Source organism: Leucoraja erinacea, chromosome 25 (assembly GCF_028641065.1).
Source record: "Leucoraja erinacea ecotype New England chromosome 25, Leri_hhj_1, whole genome shotgun sequence".
In the NCBI taxonomy this organism is placed as follows: Eukaryota; Metazoa; Chordata; class Chondrichthyes; order Rajiformes; family Rajidae; genus Leucoraja; species Leucoraja erinaceus.
In genome coordinates, this window is record NC_073401.1 from 8321109 (window position 1) to 8344767 (window position 23659).

Genomic DNA, 23659 nt, shown 5'->3' on the forward strand with positions numbered 1-23659 from the left:
TCAAATAATCGTTCGGCTTCAGTGGCCTTCTTTTCCTCAGCGATATACAGAACGCTATGCTCATTAGCCCTGTGTTCAGAGATAGACAGAATTTTATGCTGGGTTTTGCAGATGGACAGATAAGGGCCACATTATCAGCATAAACCAGACAATTAACGTGGTGGCCGGCAACATCACATCCCAGAACAGCTTCACATAGTGCTACATCAAGGTCATGCAGGCAAGCATCAAACAACATGGCTGAGAGACTTCCCCCTCCCCCAGTCTGACAATCACCGCCAAACCCTCCCCCCTCTCCCCTCACCACCCCCATGGCCACACTTATTTTATGCAGGTCATAGATGGTAGCAGGAAGAGATAAAATGGAGACTGGGCATGTTAATGGGTTATGATCGGATCTTGACCTGTTATGCACTTTATTTACAGTGTTCTTCATCAGCATTAGCCAAAGGACCTTGAGCCGAGCAAGCAGCATTAAAGGGAACGCAAATAAATAAACTGAAACAACGCACTATTAAATGGGTGACTTTTGGGAAATTATAGATAATTATTTGCTGGTCTTAGTGGAGATCAGCACAATGGGATTGTAAAATATTTTCACAACATGGGGAAGAACCGAACTTGTGATTGTAACTATCACCCAATTAATTATCACAGAGGAAGAAAGAACCGCCAATTTTAGAGGTATGATAGTGGCATTAATGTACAACAGTGGCATTCAGATATGATAGGGGCATTTACATACGATAGTAGTGTTCAGATGTGATAGTAATATCGTTTTGGGTAGATTCACATGTATCTCTTGCCCAGATTTTGGGAATCGAGGACCAAAGGACATAGGTTCAAGGTGAAGGGGAACAAATGTAATAGGAATCTGAGGGGTAACCTTTTCCCACAAAGGGTGGTGGGTGAATGGAACAAGCTGCCAGAGGAGGTAGTTGAGGCTGGGACTATCCCAATGTTTAAGAAACAGTTAGACAGGTTCATAGATAGGGCAGGTTTAGAGGCATATGGATCAAGCGCAGGCAGGTGGGACCTGTGTGGGCAAGTTGGGCCAGTTTCCACATTGTAGCACCATATGACTCTATGACTATGACTATCAGATATGTTAATGGCATTCAGATATAGTATTGGCCTTCAGATAGAAAATGTTGTCATTCATATACAATAGCGGCATTTAGGTACGGTGGTGCCATTTAGGTTTGATAGTGACGTTCTGATACAATAGAAACATAGAAACATAGAAAATAGGTGCAGGAGGAGGCCATTCGGCCCTTCGAGCCAGCACCGCCATTCATTGTGATCATGGCTGATCGTCCCCTATCAATAACCCATGCCTGCCTTCTCCCCATATCTCTTGACTCCACTAGCCCCTAGAGCTCTATCTAACTCTCTCTTAAATCCATCCAGTGACTTGGCCTCCACTGCCCTCTGTGGAAGGGAATTCCATAAATTCACAACTCTCTAGGTGAAAAGGTTTTTTCTCACTTCAGTCTTAAATGACCTCCCCTTTATTCTCGTTTAGATACAATGGTGGTGTTTTGATACAATGGTTGCATTTAAGCTTTTAGATAGGTACTTGGAGATGCGGGGAATGGAGGGAATTGGATGACGTGCAGGTGGAGATAGGTTTAACTTGGCATCTTGTTGGACATGAATATTGTGTGCTGATGGGCATGTTCCTGTGTTGTACAATTCTAGGTTCTGTGTAGAGACTGCTATGACAATGTAAAATTCCAAAGCATTTGGCGGGCGAATAACGCTCATAAAGTATAACTCCCATTGCAACGTGGGCAACACAGGAATTAAAGCACTTACAAGCAGCAGCAGGGTACCAGTATTTGTTTGCTGAAAAATAAATATTGCCTTGGTCATCAGGTAGCACTCGAGAAAATGCACTCAAGGTATAAGACATTTTTGATGGGATGGCATGAGGTTACACACCAATGATCCATATGATCTGAAGACCTAACATCACGAAGGATAATACGACCTTTCAACATTTGCAGCCACTCTAAAAAGGTCAGAGTGTTCACGGAGATGGGTGAATCTCAACGTAGTATAATGATTCTCTGGCCGATTTAGTAGACTTCTGGCAGTCAGATTTACTGATCAGGAGATTATTCTCCAACTGAGGCAGACACATCAGCTTTGTGGGTTCTGAAGTAGCCAACGGAGCCAATGTGGGAACGGCAGATGTGGATGGAGGTGCCTGAAGCATGGACCAGAGGGTCTCAATACCATTGACGAAAAACTATTCTCCCCAGAGGGAGTTTGGAATGTGGGATGTAGTGCCTGAGTGTGTGGTGAAGCTGATACCCTCATTACACTCAAGTATCTGAATGTGGACTTGCATCAAGGCATTGAAGGCAATATAGCCAGTACTAGTAAATGGAGATTAATATACAGGTAGATGGATATTTGATGGTGGGTGAAAGGCCTGTTTCAATGCTGAATGTCTGTATGGCATCCTCTTCATTTTGAGCGATTGTGGACCAAGGATTCCCAGTAGAGATTCTTTGACCGCATTCATGAATCTTTTCCTTTGTTTGTGTAGGAAGGAACTGAAGATGCTGGTTTAAACTGTAGATAGACACAAAATGCTGGAGTAGCTCAGCAGGACAGACAGCATCTCTCGACCCGAAGCGTCACCCATTCCTTCTCTCCGGAGATGCTGCCTGTCCCGCTGAGTTACTCCATCATTTTCTGTCTCTTTTTCCTCTCTTTGCCTGATAATCTCTTCCTGCAACAGATCTTTCAATAAATTAAAATACAAAGTGCTGGAGGAACACAGCGGGTCAAGCAGCATCTTTGAAGGGGATGCATAGGTGACATTTTGGGTCAGTTTGGAAGATTAATATTTTAATTTTTGGACTGACTGGGACACATTCTCCTGCATCCATCACATTGTGGTGTTTAATGATGGATTCTTTGTAGATTTTACCATTTGATCGAATAACTTCAAGGATTAATGTAAGGCCTCAAATAAATCAAGGGAGACCAAACTGTCCATTAAAGTGGACAACATAAATGTCTTCTAGTTTAGTTTAGTATAGTTTTGTTTTATTTTGAGATACATCACAGAAACAGGCCATTCGGCCCATTGAGTCCGCACCGTCCAGCAATCCCCATATACTAACACTATCCTACACACTAGGGACAAACTACAATTTTTACCAATACCAACAAACCTCCAAACCTGTAAAGTGTGGGAGGAAACCGAAGCACCTAGAAAAAACGCATGCAATCACAGGGAGAACATACAAACCCCGTACAGGCAGCACCCATAGTCAGGATCGAACCTGGGTCTATTGCGTTTTAAGGCAGCAATGCTACCGCTGCGCCACTGTGCTGCATCATAGGTGATCATCAATGTATTTCTGTGGTGCCTTTAACATAGAACTGGATTGTTGGTCGGGAGGTATGACCGACAGCACTTAGCAATTATCATCTCACCATCTGGGCTTTGCCAGGATCACTCGGCTCATCACAAAATCAGTCCACAACATGGAACAAGAGCTGAATACGAGAGCTAATGTAGAGTTGAATGCTTTGATTATTACCAATGTGGACTTTGACTGAGGGTGGCATCAAAGTTCATTGGTAAAATGGAAGTTGTGACGTGTTGACTGGAGCAATGACGACAACGGAAACAGTAATTTACAAATAACTTTGAACATTGTTCATCACCCTAACGCATGTAAAATAGATGCAGCCTGAGCAACTGTGTCCCGGCTAAATCCTGCGCAAGTCCCGCATCACCGTCCTCTGATGGGACGGTGTTCCCAATTTACCACTCACCCATGACGTTCCGGACCAGCAGAGATACCGGCACATATGTTCAGGATGGTATTGGAACTCAATGCTTTTAAGACAGTGGAATTGATTGTAGACTTTAGGAGAGCTGCCCCTCCCCTCACCCCACTCACCATCAATAACACCACAGTCACATCTGTGGAGTATTTTAAAGGACCTTAAGTGGGGAGCCACCATTGACTCCACAGTCAAAAAGGCACAACAGAGGATGTACTTCCTGTGGCAGCTGAGGAAGCACAATCTGCCACAGGTAATGATGGTCCAATTCTACACGGCCATCGTAGACTCTGTTCTCACCTTCTCCATCATGGTCTGGTTTGGCTCAGCCACTAAGCACGACATCCGGAGGATGCAACGAATTGTCCGATCAGCTGAGAAGGTTATTGGCTGCAACCTTCCCTCCATTGACGAACTGTACACTGCAAGGGCCAGGAAGCGAGCGGGTAAGATCATCTCTGACCCCTCTCACCCTGGCCACAAACTCTTTGAATCACTTCCCTCTGGAAGGCGACTCCGGACTGTCAAAGCTGCCACAGCCAGACATAAAAACAGCTTTTTTTCCGCGAGTAGAGTAGTAGCTCTACTCAACAACCAAACATCTGTAGCCTCGCTTTGCTCTGGTATTTTATTTAATTCACATGCTTGATCAATAATGTTTTATTATTAATGTTTAATGTTTTATGTATCATTCTTAACTGTCACTGTATGTCATGTTGTCACTTGTGGGCAAATTCCTTGTATGTGAATACTTGGCCAATAATCTTATTCATTCATTCATTATTCATTCAGAAGTCAATCGGCATTGAAGGGAAGACAGCCCAGTGGTTGAAGTTGAACCTTGCACAAAGTAACTGAAGAAACTGAGAACAATGTCCTGTGTTGGGGGAATTAAACTCTGATGAGGATAATTCTCCCAATCCCAGGACATTGTTCTCAGGGCAGTCTCTTGACTTCAGCAATTTCCAGTTTAGGTCATAAGGGATAGTAGTAGAATTACGCCATTCGGCCGATCAAATCTACTCCGCCGTTCAATCATGGCTGATCTATCTGTCCCTCCTAACCCCATTTTCCTGCCTTCTCCCCATAACCTCTGACACCAGTACTAATACATTTCTAATCAGTTTCTTCTTAAATGGCCCTCCCCCCGCCCGCATGGTCAGAAGTGAGGATGTTCTCTGGCGATTATGCAGCGTTCAATTCCAATCACAGACCCTCGGCATCTGAAGAAGTCCATTCCTGCAGAAATCATTGATTGCCATCTAAATATTGAATTAAGATTCTGATCTTGTCTGACCCAAAACGAATGATTTTCATAAATAGAATATGAAGCAGCTGATTGAACAAGTAAATGTCCAGACATTAATCATTGAGTCATAGGGAGATACATCACAGAAAACGCCCTTCTGCCCACGAGCCTGCACTGCACGCTATTTTCCTACACTAATCCTACCCTGACCAATGTTATTTTCCCCATATTCCCATCCATTCCTCCCTCCCAAAATTATATCAATCATCCACGCACTTGGGGGAATATAGAGGCTAATTTACCCACCAACCCACATAACTATGGGACAAGGGAGAGCATGTAAACTCCACATAGCCAGCACACGTGGTTAGTTTGAACCTGGTTTGTTGGAGCTGTGATCAGTGGCTCTACTAGCTGTGCAACTGTGCACCCTAAATGTGCACATTGAAAGGGATATATTTTGTTTAATATTATTAATACGTTCTAAAATGATTTTGAGTGTGTTTTGCATTAATTCAAGGTATAATCTACATTTGAGTTTTCTGTGACGTTAGTTTTATGATTCTTATCTCTTCCTTATCTTCAAATGCCGAGTCTTTTGCGGTAAGTTAATTTGTTCCTCAGGTACACTTAGATAGGTATACACAGAGCCAGATTCACCTGCTATTTGTGAACTACAGTTAATATAGTTCCAGATTCTTGGATCCCTTCCCATCCTGCAGCTGTGAAGTCCCAAGGAACAGGTCTGTTGGAGCTCATCTGTTCTGATGGTTAGAGTCAGCAGGAGAGAGGCATATGTCAGTCTGAGGGAACTGGATTGGAGGCCGTTTTCCCTTTTAATTCCCAACCTTCCCTGCTAATACCTAATGGGGAAATCCATCTCAAACATAGATGGCACTTGACAGACAGGAATGATAATCTCTGAAGGGGGCTCTAACCCACCATCAAAGAGGTGTGAATGGACACCTTGCTGCCACACATTTGCACTACTAATTAACTGTAGTTCATAAATAAACTAGAGGAAAAAAAAACTGTGCCTTGTCACGATGCAAAGATATCTCTCTAACCACAGTGTTGAAAAGTGGTTTCCATTCACATTCTGACATGTATTTAAAGAACAAATCCACTTCTATTTGCAACTCGGAGAGTTACTCCAGCACATTGTGTCTTTTTTTATAACCCAGCAACTGCTGTTCCATGTATCTACACTTCTATTTTTTCAGACTGATCAGTCTTTCCTCAGGCTAGTCATATCCTTTCTGCTCCCAATTACAAATACACCTTATCCATGTATTTACCTCCATATATTTTGCCTATTTTCTTTACCTGCATTCAGTTGCATAATCGTTCAAACTGCTTTAAGTTGCAGTAGCTCTGGCCGCAGGAGGATGTGGGATGATCTTATAGAGGTGTATAAAATCATAGGAATAGATTGGGTAGATGGACTGAGTCTCTTGCCCAGAGTGTGGGAATCGAGGACCAGAGGACATAGGTTTAAAGTGAAGGGGAAAAGATTTAATAGGAATCTGAGGGGTAACTTTTTCCACACAAAGGGTGGTGGGTGTATGGCACAAACTGCCAGAGGCTGGGACTATCCCAAGATTTAAGAAACAGTTAGACAGGTACATGGATAGGACAGGCTTGGAGGGATATGGACAAAGCGCAAGCAGGTGGGACTGGTGTAGCTGGGACATGTTGGCCAGTGTGGCCAAGTTGGACTGAAGGACCTGTTTCCATGCTGTATCACCCTATGACTAATTTGTTGATGGACTGTGTTTGGGTTTGCAGAAAATGTCATATCACTTATTATACACATTCCTGGCAGGTTTCATGCTCATATTGTGAGTAAGGGCGCAGAATGGTCAGTGGATAAAGGGTGTAGGAAAGAATGGCAGATGCTGGTTTAAATCGAAGGTAGACACAAAATGCTAGAGTAACTCAGCGGGATAGACAGCATCTCTGGAGGGAAGGAATGGGTGATGTTTCAGGTCGAGACCCTTCTTCCTAAAGCCCATGATGAACACCCACTGGACGTACACTTTGAATGGTCTCGACCCGAAACGTCACCCATTCCTTCGCTCCAGAGATGCTGCCTGTCCCTCGGAGTTACTCCAGCATTTTGTGTTTACCGGTGGATGAAGGTGTTTCAGGAAGACAAAGGAATTTTCTCTGTCGGTTCCCGTGCACTTCCAAAGATCGAATACTCCGGGTTGGCAATTTGTTGTCGACATTCCTCTCCTCTGCAGTTTTCCCCGTGATGTGAGCTATAAATATCTGCTTATCTGCCGTTACTGCTGCTCCTTGGTCAATCTTGTAATGAACACTAGATGAGGTTAAGGAGGTGCATTACAGCTCCAGTCTTGATGGCACATATCAGATCAGTGAAATGATTTTTCTACCCCCCCAACCAATATCAATCAAGGCAACCTTTCCTCAAAAGCTTCAAACTGGAAGGGGCAAAGGGACAAGGCTTTACTGGCTGTGTCTAGAAACTCTAATTAGCAGTTAAAGAATGAATCTTCCAAACTCCACCCACTGACGTGTGAGTACTGGAGAGTACGTCCAGTGGATGTTCATCATGAGCTTTATGAATGATGTCTGTTGTTATAGATTGTCTTTACATAACACAGGCTAAATTGTACCCTTGGCATTTTCATTCCAAAATAAATATGTGTCTTCAGGAAATGAGTGGGTGCAGTGGCTGAGCTGTTGGTGAATGGATGGGTAGATTGACAGATTTAACTTTAATTCTCAACGTCTCAGCAGCTCAGAAATGAAAGAGACAAATGTTCTGTAGTTGTGAAGTCCAAATTAAAAAAGAGGAAGGAGTTGGCACTTTGTGTTCACCTTAATGGCTTGTGCTCTTAATGGTACCTAATCTGTACTTGCTCTGCATGCCTCTAATGGTCACAAAATGTCAGCATGTCCTGGACTCAACTGGCTTGTCATAACAACAGTATCAAAAGATAACACAACATTCTCCTTTAAAAAAAAAAGTTTTGATGTGTATTTATAATCTGTATCACAGTATCTGGCTGGTGGTTTTATGTTCCTTCACCTTCTTGTAGATCTGGTATTCATGCCAGCTCCATGTCCATCGTCTTTTAACTGCTTTTACACCACTGGGTGGCGCCCGTAATGGCCGCCTCAACAGCAGCCTGTCTTGTCTCGTCTCTGTTTTCATTATTTTAAGTATGTCTTGAATGTTTGTTTTAATGTCTCTTGGTATGTTTCATGTGAGGGGGGGGGGGGGGGGATGGGGGAAACTTTTTCCAGTCACTTACCTCGACGGAGATGCAAATTTTCTCTGTGTCGCATCTCCGCCCCCCCCCCGCGGCCTACAACGTAGAGTGTTGCGGCCTTTCCTGGAGACCGGCCCGGAGCTTCAAGCCACGGGTGCGTCGCGCGGACTTACCATCGCGGAGCCTGGGATCTTTTGCCGAGGATCGCCAGTGTTGGACCTCCGACCGCGTGGCCTGTGGACTTTAACACCGTGAAGCAGCGGTCTCTGGTAAGAAGCGGCCGACTCGAGAGCTCCATGCCGTGGAGTGTTCCGATCCATCCAAACGCCGGAGTTTCGATTATCCCAACGAGAGGGCTTGCACATCAGACCATCGGCAATGGCAAGTGCGGACGGTTCAGCCCCGACCACGGGTGAACAAAGGAGGAAGATGACTGAACTTTATTGCCTTCCATCACAGCGAGGATTGTGGATTCCACTGTGGTGGATGTTTATGTTAAACTTTAATTTATGTGCTGTGTGTATTTTTGCTTTTTACTTGGTATGGCTGCTTGGTAATTTATATTTCACTGTACCTTAATTGGTACACGTGACAATTAAATTGAATCATGAATTATGAATCTTGAATCTTCTCATTTGGTGATATCACAGGTTGTGTGTGTTGTGGCATTGTTGGCGTTGTGCCCCATGTTGTCAATGAGGTTGCAAGTGTTGTGGGTGGTGTTGGCGAACTTCTCTGGTTAACATGTCAGGTGTTGGCCAGATGTGGTCCCTGTTCATTCTGAACTGCTCCACAGTATCTGTCTCGATGATGTATAATGTAGGAGTCTCAGCTTTTCAAAGACGTCCAGAAGTCTCCCATCGGAAGGGATCAGAAATTGTCATTCCAAGGTGCAATTGACTTAGCACGAAGGCATGAAGCTCCAAATGTCTCTAATATCTTCTACAGACAGGACAATGGATGCAATGACGTTCCATACACAATCTAGAACTAAACATCCAGGATTGGAGAGGATGTCTCCAATGCCACCCAAATCTTAATGGCAAACGTGCAGGAAATATGACAGATCATGTTTTCAGTGATAAAACCAACCTCCCAGCCTATTGAACTATTTGTGGTAAGTGCGGAGTGCAGAACCACTGGCAGCCAGTCAACAGGGCAGGGCACAAACCACATCAAACAAGCGAAAAGGGAAAAATGTGCACTCAGAAGAACAACACGATGAGTTCCGTGAGCTCAGTGGTGGGGTCATTCAAATTCATAGCTTGAATGATGGGTCTCATCGTGAAGAGATCTTCACAAAAGTCCGCATTCAGAGGGACCTGAGCCTGAGATCAAACTGAGATGCAAGGTTGACCGGTGTACAGAGCAACATCATGCCCCTCGAAATATTCACACAGATGTATCCTGACAAAGTGGATAAGAGAGGGATGCCAAGGCCAGATGCTCTACAGCAGAACAAAACAATCGTAACTGTTAATGGAGGCACAACAATAAGGCAGTTCGGAACGATTAAGATCACTTGCGCGCATGACACCCAGCTAGCTAGCTGTACCTTCTTCATGGCTGATGCTGATGACCTAGCAATCCTACGACTGTCTGCTGTCCAGGAATTAAACTTCATATCCCTGACTGCAAGATCACTGATACTTCATTATCGACTCACCGGTGGAAGAGAACCCACGTTACTGAGTGGCCTTGATCAGAAACAAGGAGATTCTCATGGCAATGTGTCCTGGTTGCTCTGATGACACCATTGGCTATTTGGAGGACTACGAGTACCACATTACTCTAGAATCTAACAGTGAAACGGGTCATCTATCGTGTAGCAGAATTCCACTCAAGCTGAAAGACAAACTCAAAGTTGATTTGGAGACAATAAAAAAGAAAGGAATCATTGTCAACGTTTACAAACCAACAGATTGGGTCAACTCCATTGAAGTGAAAGCAAAGCCCAATGGCAGACTAAGGACCTGCCTTGATCTTAACAGCCTTGAAGAGGGATCATTACCCCACACCCACTCTTGAAGAAATAACTCCTTCATGAACTGGTGCCAAAGTGTTTATCAAGCTGTATACCAGGGACCAATATTGGATGGCACCGTCAGCGATGGCAGCCTCGTCTGTCTTTTCGTCTTTTTTGTTTTATTTTAGTGTGTTTTATTTATTTATTTATTTTTAATAACATTTTTATTAGAAGTAGACATTATAAAGTAGAGTTACATATTATAGTAAAAAAACTTTTCATATACATCAGTCATACATTATTAAAATTTTCAATTGTCGATTACTTCTGCTTCTAGTGGGTTTGTTTTATGTTGAAAAAGAGAGAAAGAGAGAATAAAGAGTTACAAATATCAAAAAAACAAAAAAGGTGGAATGGATTACTTATAATATGTCATTGGAGATAGGTTCGTAGATTATAATATAATAATAATAATAATTTTATTTATAGAGCACTTTAAAAACAAACATAGCTGCAACAAAGTGCTGTACATCACTAATCATTGACAAAAAAGTTAATACACACCAAAAATAACAATCAAAAGAAATAGTAGGAAAAGACATGTAAAATAAAGAAACATCAAAAACACCACAAACAGAAGCAAAGCCTCAGGCATGGTCAAAAGCCAGGGAGTACAAATGCGTTTTAACACTGGATTTGAAGATGGACAGTGAGGGGGCCTGTCTGATGTGCAGCGGCAGGGTGTTCCAGAGTGCCGGAGCAGCAACAGAGAAGGCTCTATCCCCTCTGAGCCTCCGACTAGACCTCGGTACCTCCAGGAGCAGCTGACCAGCTGACCTGAGGGACCGGGCAGGAGTGTATGGGTGGAGCAGCTCAGAGAGGTAAGGCGGGGCGAGCCCATTCAGAGATTTAAAAACAAATAACAGTAACTTAAAATGAACCCGAAAGTGCACCGGGAGCCAGTGTAGGGAGGCCAGAATTGGCGATATGTGCTCCCTCTTTCGAGTCCCTGTTAAAAGGCGAGCAGCAGCATTCTGAACCAACTGGAGACGAGTTGTTATTATAAAGTATGACTTTTCATCTAATCCTGAGTTCAAGTTTCAGTTGGGTTTTCGTGCTGGGCCAATCTATCCTGTCAGATAATTAATGAATGGGGCCCATATTTTATCAAAAAGTTCTTGTTTGTCCATTAAGACAAGTCTAATTCTTTCTAGATATAGGGTCTCCGACATTTCCACAATCCACATTTTAATTGTGGGGATTGTAGGGCCTTTCCAAAATTTTAATATTAATTTTTTCCCGGTTATTATACTGTAGTCGAGGAAATTTCTTTGGCTTGTTGTAAGTGTTAAACTTTGCTCTGATATTCCAAGTATTATTAATTTTGAGTTTGGATCCAGTTTTGTATTAATAACTTCTGAAATTATTTCAAAAATATCAGTCCAGAAATGTTTAATTTTTATACAATTTGCAAACGTATGTGTTAAATTAGCCTCTAGATGTAGACATTTATCACAAATAGGAGAGATTTGTGGGAAGATTCTATTTAGTTTTATTTTAGAGTAGTGTAATCTATGTAAGACTTTAAATTGTATTAAAGCATGTCTGGCATTTAACGAACATTGATGTATATGTTGTAAACTTTCGTCCCACAAATCTTTCGTTATAGGATGACCTAATTCATTTTCCCATGTGTGTCTATATGGTTCCGTCAGTGGTACCTCGTTGTTTAGGAGGGTGTTATAAATATAAGCTATTAATTTTTCAGTGTTAGGATGCTTGTTTAAACATTCATCAAGGATTTCTGGTTCCCTAGTCCTGTAGACTTGTGTGTTAGATTTAACATAATCTCTAATTTGTAGATATCTGAAGAAATTATTTGAGTGCAGTCCATGATTCTGTTGTAACTCTTTCATTAACTGATGCCAAAGTGTTTATCAAGCTGAATACCTGGGACCAATACTGGATGGCACCGTCAGCGATGGCAGCCTCGTCTGTCTTTTCATCTTTTTTGTTTTATTTTAGTGTGTTTTAAAAGTATGTGTTACTGTTCTCTGATTTGTTTTATGTAGGGGTTGGGGTTGGGGGGGATTTTTTTCAATCTCTTACCTTGCCGGAGATGCGATTGTTTTCCAGATCGTATCTCCGATCGCTCTGCAGCCTACCATCATGGCGCTGGTGGCCTTGCTCGACACTGACTTTGAGCCCCACCGTGAGGCCGTGCACTTACCATCAGAGGCTGTGATCTCATCAGAGGCTGTGACATACTCTGGGTATGTGAGTACTCAGGAAATAACAATAAAGATATACTGATACTGATACTGATACTGATCCCTTGCCTGGGATCGACGCTCCAACCCGCGGCCAGCGAATTTCACCATTGAGGAGCTCGCAGTCTCGAGTAGAGACTGATGTCGGGAAGCTTCAAAGTCGCAAGAGGTTCGACTAGCCCCGACCCAGGGTCCAATTGCCCAGCTCGGTGGAGCTGAGAATCTCCCGATGCGGGAGCTTGATCGCCCCGATGCGGAGGGCCCGACTGCCGGCTATGGAGCCAAGATCATCCGTCAATGGATGGCCCCTGACATTGGGAGGACAAAGAAGAGAAGGGATTTAACTTTCTTTTCGCCTTCCATCACAGTGAGGAATGTGGAGGAGTCACTGTGGTGGATGTTTATGTTAAAATGTATTTTGTGTGTTTTGTTGCTTTTTATTGGTATGACTGTATGGCAAATCAAATTCCTCATATATTGCAAAACATACTTGGCTAATACCGTATTATGATTATTATGATAATGATTATGATATCAAGATCAATGAAGAGTCATCTATGCTCACTACTTTCAATATTCCCTTTGGAATATACTGATCTTAGTGTCTCCCATTTGGTCTTCAAGTGAGCCAAGATGTCTTTCAACAGAAAATAGATGAGAAGTACTATGACAGTTGTGATAACGGATAACCTTCAAGTGTTTCGACAAGATGACAAAGTCCATGACTAGAACCTCCATTTGGAAAAATATTGGAAATAAATTTATGATACTATTTCTGTAGTTTTAGGTATGATTTACAACCTCATCCTATTATTGCAATTTTTGGGCTACCAATGTTAGATTCTACTCATCTGTCCCGTTCCGCCCATCTGCTGATTGCTTTTACTACATTAATTGCCAGAAGATCTATTTTATTTAAATGGAAGGACTCTAATCCTCCCACCACACTCCACTGGTACTCTGAAACGATATCATGTTTAAATTTAGAAAAAATTAGGAGTGACATTGTTGAACCCTTGGTTAAATTTGATCGGACTTGGGGAAGATTTATTCAACGTTTTCATACGACATAAATTGTCCCCTCTCCAACTGTTATAATAATTATTTTACCTTTATACGGTGCAACGGACTTGGCGGCAAACAGGGACTTAAATTGTTGATTTTTTTTTCTTTTTTCTCTTTTTTCTTTTTTTTTCCTTTTATCTTTTTGCTTTTATATATACGTTCTCTTTTAAACACTTAACTATATTTACATAGAGACCGGGAGGTCTATACTCAATGTGTATATTGACACTGGACTCATACTCAGGTTATACTTGTTATTAATGTAATCCTGATCCCTACGTAGCAATACATTTATCATTAATTTTTTTTGTTGTCCTTGCTTTTGAAAAAAATTAATAAAAAGATTTTAAAAGTAAAGAACCTCCATGAGGCAATGGAGAAGACCAGAAGAGCTGGCATAAAATTGAATGCTGAGATGTGTATCGTCAAAATATCAGAATGTCAGTTCTTTGGTTTGAACCACACAGCAGGAAGTAAAACCAAGTAAGGAGAAGGTGAGGCTTATTTGTGAGATGAAAGCACCAACCGATAAGAAGGATCTGCAAAGTCCAAATGAAAAGAAAGAACGGAGACACAGTTTTGGGTCGCGATTCACATTTAATAACTTCCAACTTAATGGCTTCTGCTCTTTGTGCCTTCAAGTCTGCGCCTGCTCTGTGAACTTCCCCTGGTCCCATGAAGTCAGGACATCTTGTACTCAAGTGGCACGTCACAGCAATGTCATTTCAAAAGATGACAATACAGCACCTGCACCTTTATAATCTGGAAAACCATAGCTTCATTGCAAAACAGCTAAAAACAAAATAAGGACACAAAGTGCTGGAGTAATTCAGTGGGTCAGGCAGCATCTCTGCAGAACACGGATAGGTAACGTCTTGGGTCAGGTCTATCCCCGTTTTCTGGAGATGTATCATTTTGTATCCTTTTTTATAAACCAGCATTTGCAGTTCCTTGTTTCAACATCAATATGAAATAAAACAATACATTTGGGGCAGCACAGTGGCCCAGTGATAGAGATGCTACCTTACAGCTCCAGAGACTACGTGTGCTGTCTGTATGGAGTTTGTACGTTCTCCCTGCGGCCATTTGGGTTTTCACCGGGTGCTTTGGTTTTCTCCGACACTCCAAAGACATACAGGTTTGTTGATTAATTGGCTTCAATTAAATTGTAAATTGTCCCGTGTGTGTGTGTGTGTGTGTGTGTGTGTGTGTGTGTGTGTGTGTGTGTGTGTGTGTGTGTGTGTGTGTGTGTGTGTGTGTGTGTGTGTGTGTGTGTGTGTGTGTGTGTGTGTGTGTGTGTGTGTGTGAGTGTGTGTGTGTGTGTGAGATAGTGCTAGTGTATAGGGGATCGCTGGTCAGCATGGACGGTGGGGCAAAGGACATATTTCCTTGCTGTATCAAATTCTAAAGTCTACCCAAAACTATCCATTCCCTCTGCAAATACTGCCTGGCCCATTGAGTTAAGGGCCTGTCCCACGAGCATTCAACCTGCATGCGCCAAGTGCGACCTAAAGGGCCGGTCCCACCAGCATGCGCCTGCACGACCTAACCAGAAGCGGGGGCCGCGCGGAGGTCGAGTGAGTGACATGAAGTTCGAGCGAAGTCCGTGGGAAGTTCGCACGTGACGTAAGGCGTTGAGACGGCTGCGGGCTGGCAGGCCGTTGCCGCGCGGAATTTTTGAGCACGGTCAGTTTTTCGGAACCCAGCTCCGCACAACTCCATATGGCTCCGGCGATCGAAGTGGGACTGGCCCCGCGAGGCCGTACGGCTCAAGCGACCACGTTAGGTCGCACTTGCCGCATGCAGGTCGCATGCTCGTGGGACAGGCCCTTTAATGTTTTGCTCAGGACTCCAGCATCTGTAGTTTCTTGTGTGTCTCTCTCTCTAAAAACAGTCGAATTTGAACTGTTGCATCCTTATATGGTATATGTGATCTGCTTGGACAGTATGCAAAACAAAGCTATGCACTGTACCTTGGTAAATGTGACAATAATAAACCTAAACCTAAACCTAAACAAAATAATCTCCTGGGTAAACGCAAAATGCTGGAGTAACTCAGCGGGACAGGCAACATCTCTGGAGAGAAGGAATGGGTGACGTTTCAGACCGAGACCCTTCTTCAGTCTGAAGAGTCTGAAGAAAGGTCTCGACTTGAAATGTCACCCATTCCTTCTCTCCAGAGATGCTTCGATTTAAACCAGCAGCTGCAATTCTTTCCTACACAAAGTAATCTCATGTGCACAGCCTGATGAAAAAGAGGAAAAGTCTCATTTTCTGTTATATTTAAATCACAGAAAAGCCCAGTGGGGTCTGCAAAAGGGTTAAAAAGTTATGCCTGCAAACTATAGATTTTTCAGCATCTGACATTGCACCCTGCTGCATGTTTGCACCCGTGCAGTAGAGTAGAGAACCTGCGACTGCTAGCTTGGAGTTGAAGGCAGAGCAGGCACAAGTGCACAGCAGAGCATGTGGACTGAGAGCCTGGGAATGAGGTCATTACAGCTTCCTCCTTCACTGAAGCTTGTCCACAGAGGGGGTTGGAGTGACACACCTGGAGGGTAGATTAGCCTTGGTACTGAAAGCCTCTGTCTGCTGGCATGGACCCAACCTACGTGTAATAGGATGGGTTGGTGCCAAAAGACACCAACACACTGATTCTCTACATTAATAAAAGAAAGATCCCCGGTGGATCAGTCTGCGGCAGTAATTGAGAATGGTGACAGTCCATGAGCATTGACTTCTGCAGCTTTTCCAGAGATGCAGATAGGAAGGAAATAGGTGTGTCTCGAGCACAGACAGGATATGAACGAGGGTTTGGGGATGGGTTCGGATGAGGCTTTAGTGCCTGAATTGCTTGATAATACTTTAATTCACCTGCCGTGGAAGAAATGAATTTGATCAACTCTAGGCTAGTAAGCAGGCTGGGATAATGGGAGGAAAGTAATATTATCCATCCTTTCTATTGGCGAATCCAACGAGAGATCATGGAAACATTTCTGGATAATGTAACGTTCATGATACATGGTAAAGATGATATTTCATTCCCAACGTGGCAAGTGAAATTCCATTCAATAAATTAATCCTGATTTATTGATTGCTGCCACTGATAAAAATGACTATAAGACAAATGTTGAAACAAGGAAGTGCAGATGCTGGCTGACAAAAAAACCCCCACAAAACGCAGCTGGTCAAGTACCATCTCTGGAGGATATGGATAGGTGACATTTTGGGTTGGTATGTTTCTTTAGACTTAAGGCATATGTTGTGCAGAAAGGAACTGCAGATGCTGGTATACACCGAAGACAGACACAAAGTGCTGGAGTAACTCAATGGGTCAGGCAGCATCTCTGGAGAAAAAAGAAGGGTGGCGTCTCAGATTGGGACCGTTCTTCAGACTGGAGGCAGAGGGGAGGGAACCTGAGATAAGATCACCTCTTGCACAGCCAAATATGGGCCATTATGGGCTCCTCTCTACCTTGGTCATCTGTTGCTGACCCGACTTTGTTCTGGCTGTTTCTTACCTCCAGTTCCCTCCCCTCTACTTTCAGCCTGAAGAAGTGTCCCGACCCGAAACGTCACCCATCCTTTTTCTCCAGAGGTGCTGCCCGACCCGCTGAGTAAATCCAGTACTTTGTGTGTATTTAAGGCATAGGTTGGTGGGCTGGTCTTGCAGGGGACTCCCGCATGATATAACCCAGACAACGTGAACTACATTCCTAAGGTGGAAGTACGAAATCTGGAAATGTAAACCTGGAAACAGAAGTGACTTTTGTCATCTCTTGGCAGAAATAGGCAGAGCATTGGACAGGTAAGGAACAGAAATCGAGAGCGGAGCACTCCTAACAAATAACATCAATAATGATGAACCAAGTGGCTGAGCGAATAAACTTTCTATTTTTTAATGGCAATCAAATAAATGTGTGCTCTCGGAGTTTGGTTGGAGACCATGCAGGTGTTTATCATGGGAAGAAGGCAACACATGTTCAAGATGATGCCACCTTATGAAAGTTTTTCTAACTTCTAAATCTCACCAACACTTGTTCACCCCATTCTTCTCTTTGCTTGCTGACCTACACTGCCCCCCCCCCACCCAACACCTCCCCCGGTTCAATAAAGTCTCCATATTACAAGTTTCATTTCAAATGTAGATACATTATACTGGAGTAACTCAGTGGGTCAGGCATCATCTCTGGAGAAAATGGAAAGGCGGCGTTTTGGTTCGGGACCCTTCATTTCAAAGATCACTTCCTGGCTTCCACCCCGCAGTTGCTGTAACAGCCTACAGCTTTCAATGATTTTGTGTGCTCCATCAATCCTGGAGCTCCACAACCATCCGCAGTCCTCAGAGATCGCTACAGTCTTCCAATTCCCCTCAGCAATTAACCGCTTCTCCGCTGATAGCCAGCATTTCGGGCCTTCTGGCCTCGAGAATTCCCTTCCTAATCCTCCCCACCTCCCCATCTATCCCCATCCTGCCATAGAAGCTGATCATTTGCCGTGATATCTCCTGAGGCGATTAATGTCACATTTTTGCGGGGGGGGGAAATGCTCCTACGCAGTATTCATCGCGATTGAGGAGCTAAATAAATGCGAGTCGCTGAAACTGTTCATGGTTGCTGAAGCAAGGGCCATGGCAAAATGACAGCAAGATTCACCTTAGATCAGAACACAAATGAAATCAATAAAACTCAGGTTAAAGTATGGATGATCTCCGATCAATAAAATATGCAAACATTACCACTGAGTCAGGAGCCCTGGGAAAGAGAGGAAGTAGAGCTTTTTTTTAACATGTTAAGTGACTTTCATGTTCAAGTAAAATTCAGGTTTATCAAATGGCTTCCGGGCTTCAGATTGTACTTGTAATTAGTGTTACCAAACCACAAAAGTAAGTCAAACTTGTGAACAATCCGGGAGCCTTTTACCAGCTGACAAATCTTTAGGCAGCTGGATATGGTTGCAGCTCGCTGATTCTCCTCTGCCCATCAGTTTTCATAATTGATTAAATTGTGCGCTCAGCAAAAGTGAAACTCTGAACCCTTAGCAAGTTCACACTGCTCTTGTACAATAAAATGAAGGGAGCATTATTTTCCTGTTCTTAGCACTACATTTCTGATTAGAGATTGGATGATGATGGGACCATGATTCAGTGTTTGGCTTCTAGGCAGATCACCAGGGATCAGTGTTAAAGAGGGAACTGCAGATGCTGGAGAATCGAAGGTTACACAGAAAAGCTGGAGAAATCAGCGGGTGCAGCAGCATCTATGGAGCGAAGGAAATAGGCAACGTTTCGGGCCGAAACCCTTCTTCAGACTGATCAGGGGTGGGGGTGGGTGGGGACAAGAAAGGGAAAAGGAGGAGTAGCCGGAAGGCTGGAGGGTGGGAGGAGACAGCAGGGGAGCTGAGGAAGGGGAGGAGACAGCAAGGACTAACAGAATTGGGAGAAGTCGATGTTCATGCCCCCTTGGCCCATTGAGTCTACTATGCCATCTATTGTATGGACTGGATAGATGAAGAGTCTATTTCTGTATTGTATGGCTCTATGGCTCTCTATCTCAGGTCAAGCTTCACCCCTACGGAAGCCAGTTTTACTTTTTCAGTTTTTTTACTTTACCACCAATACATTTTCAGCACAGGTGTGATGGATGGACTGAACCAGCGGGCAAAATCAATGGTCTTTCTGACTGGTAACTTCTGTTCATCAGGGTTGCCTGCGTTGCAATATGAATTGGCTATCCTTCAGTTTTCATGCTTGTCTTGTCCTTCCCTCATTGATTTCCTTCATGTTATTTAATCCCATAAGGAATCAGGACCATTCTGTCCATGCTCTAAGAGGCCACGCTACATCACATCAGGCACCTTTCAGTCATAGAATCAGAGAGGCACACGACATGGAAACAGGCCGATCAGCCCAACATCCATGCTGGCTAGGATGCCCCATCTAGTCCCATTTACCCACATGTGTCCCATATTCCTCTCGACCTTTCCTATCCATGTTCCTGTCCAGGTGTCTATAAAAATGCAGTCACTGCCCCTGCTCTGGCAGCTTGTTCTGCATACCCACCACATCAGAAGGTGAACTCATTTTTGGATGAAGCTTCCATTCCTTCTATCTTTTCTCTGCAGGTGGTTTGAATGTGACTAAACAGCGAGTTCCCCTCATCCCATTGTGGAGACTGGGTGAGAGTAATTACTGAGGCTGACAGCGCCTACAGGCTGAACTATCATTAGGGGATGCCATCCTAAGCTAAGAGTGCCTCAGCAATCCCGGAAGTTCAATTACAAATATTAATATCTTGATCTTGTTACCTGCACTCCAATGATCAATTTGCAGAAATCTGCAGACGGAGGAAGAAAGAAAATCAACAACAAAAAAACATTGAAGGCAATCACAATGCATTAAGTATTTTTAAAATGGGGTGTTGACAATCAACCTTCTGTCTTTTTAAATCTTTTTATTAATATTTGCCATTTTAGCCGGCTTGATTGAATAACATAAACAGTCAAGTTTCTGCCTGTCAGCTCACAGCAGTGGGATCGCGTCCTGGTGCTATTTCTGAGGCGTGTATTTTTCAAAGAGATCTCAGCAAGAGTAAGGTTAAATTGCGATGGATGGCTTCATTGAAGGCTCACAGTGACCTGTCTCCACTGCGGCGCATTTCATGATCAATTTCATGTTTATAGATTTTCCATTTTTCATTCAGGTTCGCTTTTATGCCGACTGACAATTGCTCCAGCCTCTCCCATTATCTCGAGGGTTGCTTTGAACACTGTGCCTGCTGGGCTGTCAGGGGCATGCATCATTTTAGCACTCAAGCCGTCAGCCAGGCTCCTGCATTGCTGGTGACAAACCGATAGACTGTTTTGCATGTGCAGCCGCAAGGAGCATTCGACTCTGCGCCTCGCTATCTGCGACATCACCGATATCTGGATGAGGTCCAGAGGTTCCAGCCAAGAGTCGGGAGAACGTTTTCTGTGCGAAAGCCCTGTCAATCCCATTGCCTTGGCCCCTGTGACGGTGATTGTCCGTGAAGTGCCACAACCCTGTGTGAGACAAGCGCTGATGCCTCCTGATAAACGCCGTGATGGACTGTGATGGCTGAGCGCAAAGGCGATTTGAATTACTTTCTAATTCCAGCCATCTAATCGGGAATAAAGTGCAATCATCTTGGGCCTGTTGCAGAGTCTTTCGATGCCTGTCTCGCCACCCGAGACGCCTGCCAAACCTTGTCATTATTCAATTAAGATTTTGAACATTTTCTGAGTCGCGGGATGACACGGGTGGCACAGTGCATTTCTTATGCATGAGCTGGGATGGCCACGGATGCTCCTGCCTGCAATTTGTTGATTGCAAGTCCTCAAGTCAAAGGGAAAAAAATGGAGGCACTTAATACAAAGCATGTGGCCTAATATTGTTTTAATGAACTCGCAGAATCCAAATAAGGGCCAGCTGCTCATTTTCTCATTCCGCCTCCCATTTACTTCTCATTAAGGAAATCGCCTGCTTGTCAAATAGGATATTTATAATACCATAAATTGATAATACGGCTGATAGAAGTTAGAAAAGAAACAGAGTTTAGGTGCATTATCTTTATCGTACGCGTCGTAATCGAGTGGAATATGAATGTTGCCACAGACATTGGTCATTCGGGTAAAGGCTTGGGGCTGCACAGTAGCGCAGCAGTAGAGTTGCTGCCTTACAGCACCAGGGAGCCTAGTTCAATCCTGATTAAGGGTGCTATCTGTATGGCGTTTGTATGTTCTCCCTGTGACCGCTGAGTTTTCCCCGGGTGCTCCGGTTTCCTCCCACACTACAAAGACGTATAGGTTTGTGGGTGAATTGCCTTCGGTAAAAATTGAAAAATGTCCCTAATATGTGGGATAGTGCTAGTGTACAGGGTCAGCACGGACTTGGTGGGCCGAAGGGTCTGTTTCCATACTTTATCTCTAAACTAAACTAAACTAAGCTTGCCTAAACACCACCTCATATTTTGCTTGGGTAGTTTACACCCCAGCGGTATGAACATTGACTTCTCTAACTTGGTTTCTCTCTCCATCCCCTTCCCAGTTCTCCCACTAGTCTCACTGTCTCCGCCCACATTCTATCTTTGTCCCGCCCCTTCCCCTGACATCAGTCTGAAGAAAGGTCTCGACCCGAAATGCCGCCCATTCCTTTTCTCCAGCGATGCTGCCTCACCCGCTGAGTTACTCCAGCATTTTCTGTGTATCTTGGGGTAATTAGTTGATCCATTTTAGATGGGAGATTGATATGTGGGAATGTGTAGTCTACTCTAGATGGGTTGAATGGCATCTTTCTGTGCTGTATATCTTTATTGGATATGACTGCATTCCACCTGCTGCAGAATAAGTTCTTGGTAAGTTCCAGCTACATCATCCATTCCACTTGGCCTATTTGGCCTATTTCAATGAAAGCTGCCAATATTGAAATGGAATTTAATTTTTTTCATGGGAGTTAGACGCAAGAGCACTGATGCAAAAAGATCAACATCTTTCTTCTTTTATCCATCCTATTCTTTAAACCTGCTTTCTATGTGTCAAATCAATATACTTATCCATTGAAGATCAATTTCATATGGCCTAACCATTCTTATGATCAGAAAAACAGTTTATGATGTATCCTGTCTATAACATCTATTGTGTTACCCAGCCACATTTTCCGTTATTATTCCTAAGAATTCTATCAGATTAGTTAGCACCAATTGCAAAAAAGCGAAGTCACAGCTCGCTATTTACTCTTTATTACACTTGCAGTTTCCAGATGATTTAATCTTCAGGACAGCACAGTGGGTTCACCCTGATCTCGGGTGATTCCTATGCATGTTCTCTCTGTAACTGCAGAGGTCTCCTTCAGATGCTCCAGTTTCCTACTACATCCTCAAGACATGCACCTTGGTCGGGTATTTGTCCACAGTAAATCACCTCTTGTGTGTAGGTGAAGAGTAGTATATGGGAGGGATTGATGCGAATGTGTGGAGAATAATAAATAGGGATTAGTGTGCGATTAATGTAAATGGGTAAATTGCTCCCTGTCTCTCTGACTACTATTAACACAGTGGCATCAGAGTGACTTGTTTGTAGTTCTGAAGTATCTTGCGATAGTGGGATTTTGTTGCCATCATTTACACCCAAGTAACTGAGTTGTCATGCTTAGAATTAGTTAAATTGAGTTTAGTTTAGATTAGTTAACTTAGTTTAGTTTAGTTTAATTTAATATTGTCATGTGCACCGAGGTACAATGAAAAGCGTTTTTTGTTGCATGTTACCCAGTCAATGAAAAGTCTATACATGATTATAGTCAAGCCGTCCACTGTGTACTGATACAGGATGAAGGGTATATTATTTATTGCAAGATAAAGTCCGATTAAAGATAGTTCAAAGATCTCCAATGAGGTCTCCAGAATTGGATGTCCAACAGAAGTGTCTCTGCAATTCTTAAAGTTTCAGACACTGACTTGACACCAGTGTCTGCCTTAGATTTCCGGCAGCCACGACCTTCCTGTCCTTGACCAAATCCTGACCTCTTTCCACACTTCGATACAAGACTTGGCAAGGCTCCATCCATCACTTCCAGGAGCGCAGTAACATTGCGAATGATGGCTGTATCCATTTTTACAAACTCAAGAAGTTTAAATCTGATTCAGGAGACCATCCTGGATCTGTTTTTTTTATACTATTAAACTGTACAGTGGTTTTCTGTTGGTTGTGAGTCCAGGGGTCTGAAAATAAAATCTAGGCTGGTACTTTGGTGTGGTCCTGAGGATCGGATGCTCTGTCCTCAACGCTGTTCTTTAGTAGTCTTATCCAACGATCATTAAATTAAAGCTATATCTTCCTTCAGTTCTTACCCCACTTCCCTCACTTCTACTTTCAGTCTGAAGAAGAGTCCCGACCCGAGACGTCACCTATCCTTTTTCCCAGAGATGCTGCCTGACCCACTGAGTTACTCCTACACTTTGTGTCTGTCTTTGGTATACGCCAGCATTTGCAGTTCCTTTCTACAACATCTTCCCTGTTGGGTGGGCATAAAACATCCAAT

The 23659-nt window shown here is 43.4% G+C and overlaps 1 long non-coding RNA gene across 2 annotated transcripts in view; it reads left to right on the forward strand.

The window, feature by feature from the left end:
• Positions 1-23659, forward strand: part of LOC129709326 (uncharacterized) — a 54990-nt gene that overhangs the window by 14181 nt on the left and 17150 nt on the right. The window lies entirely within an intron of this gene.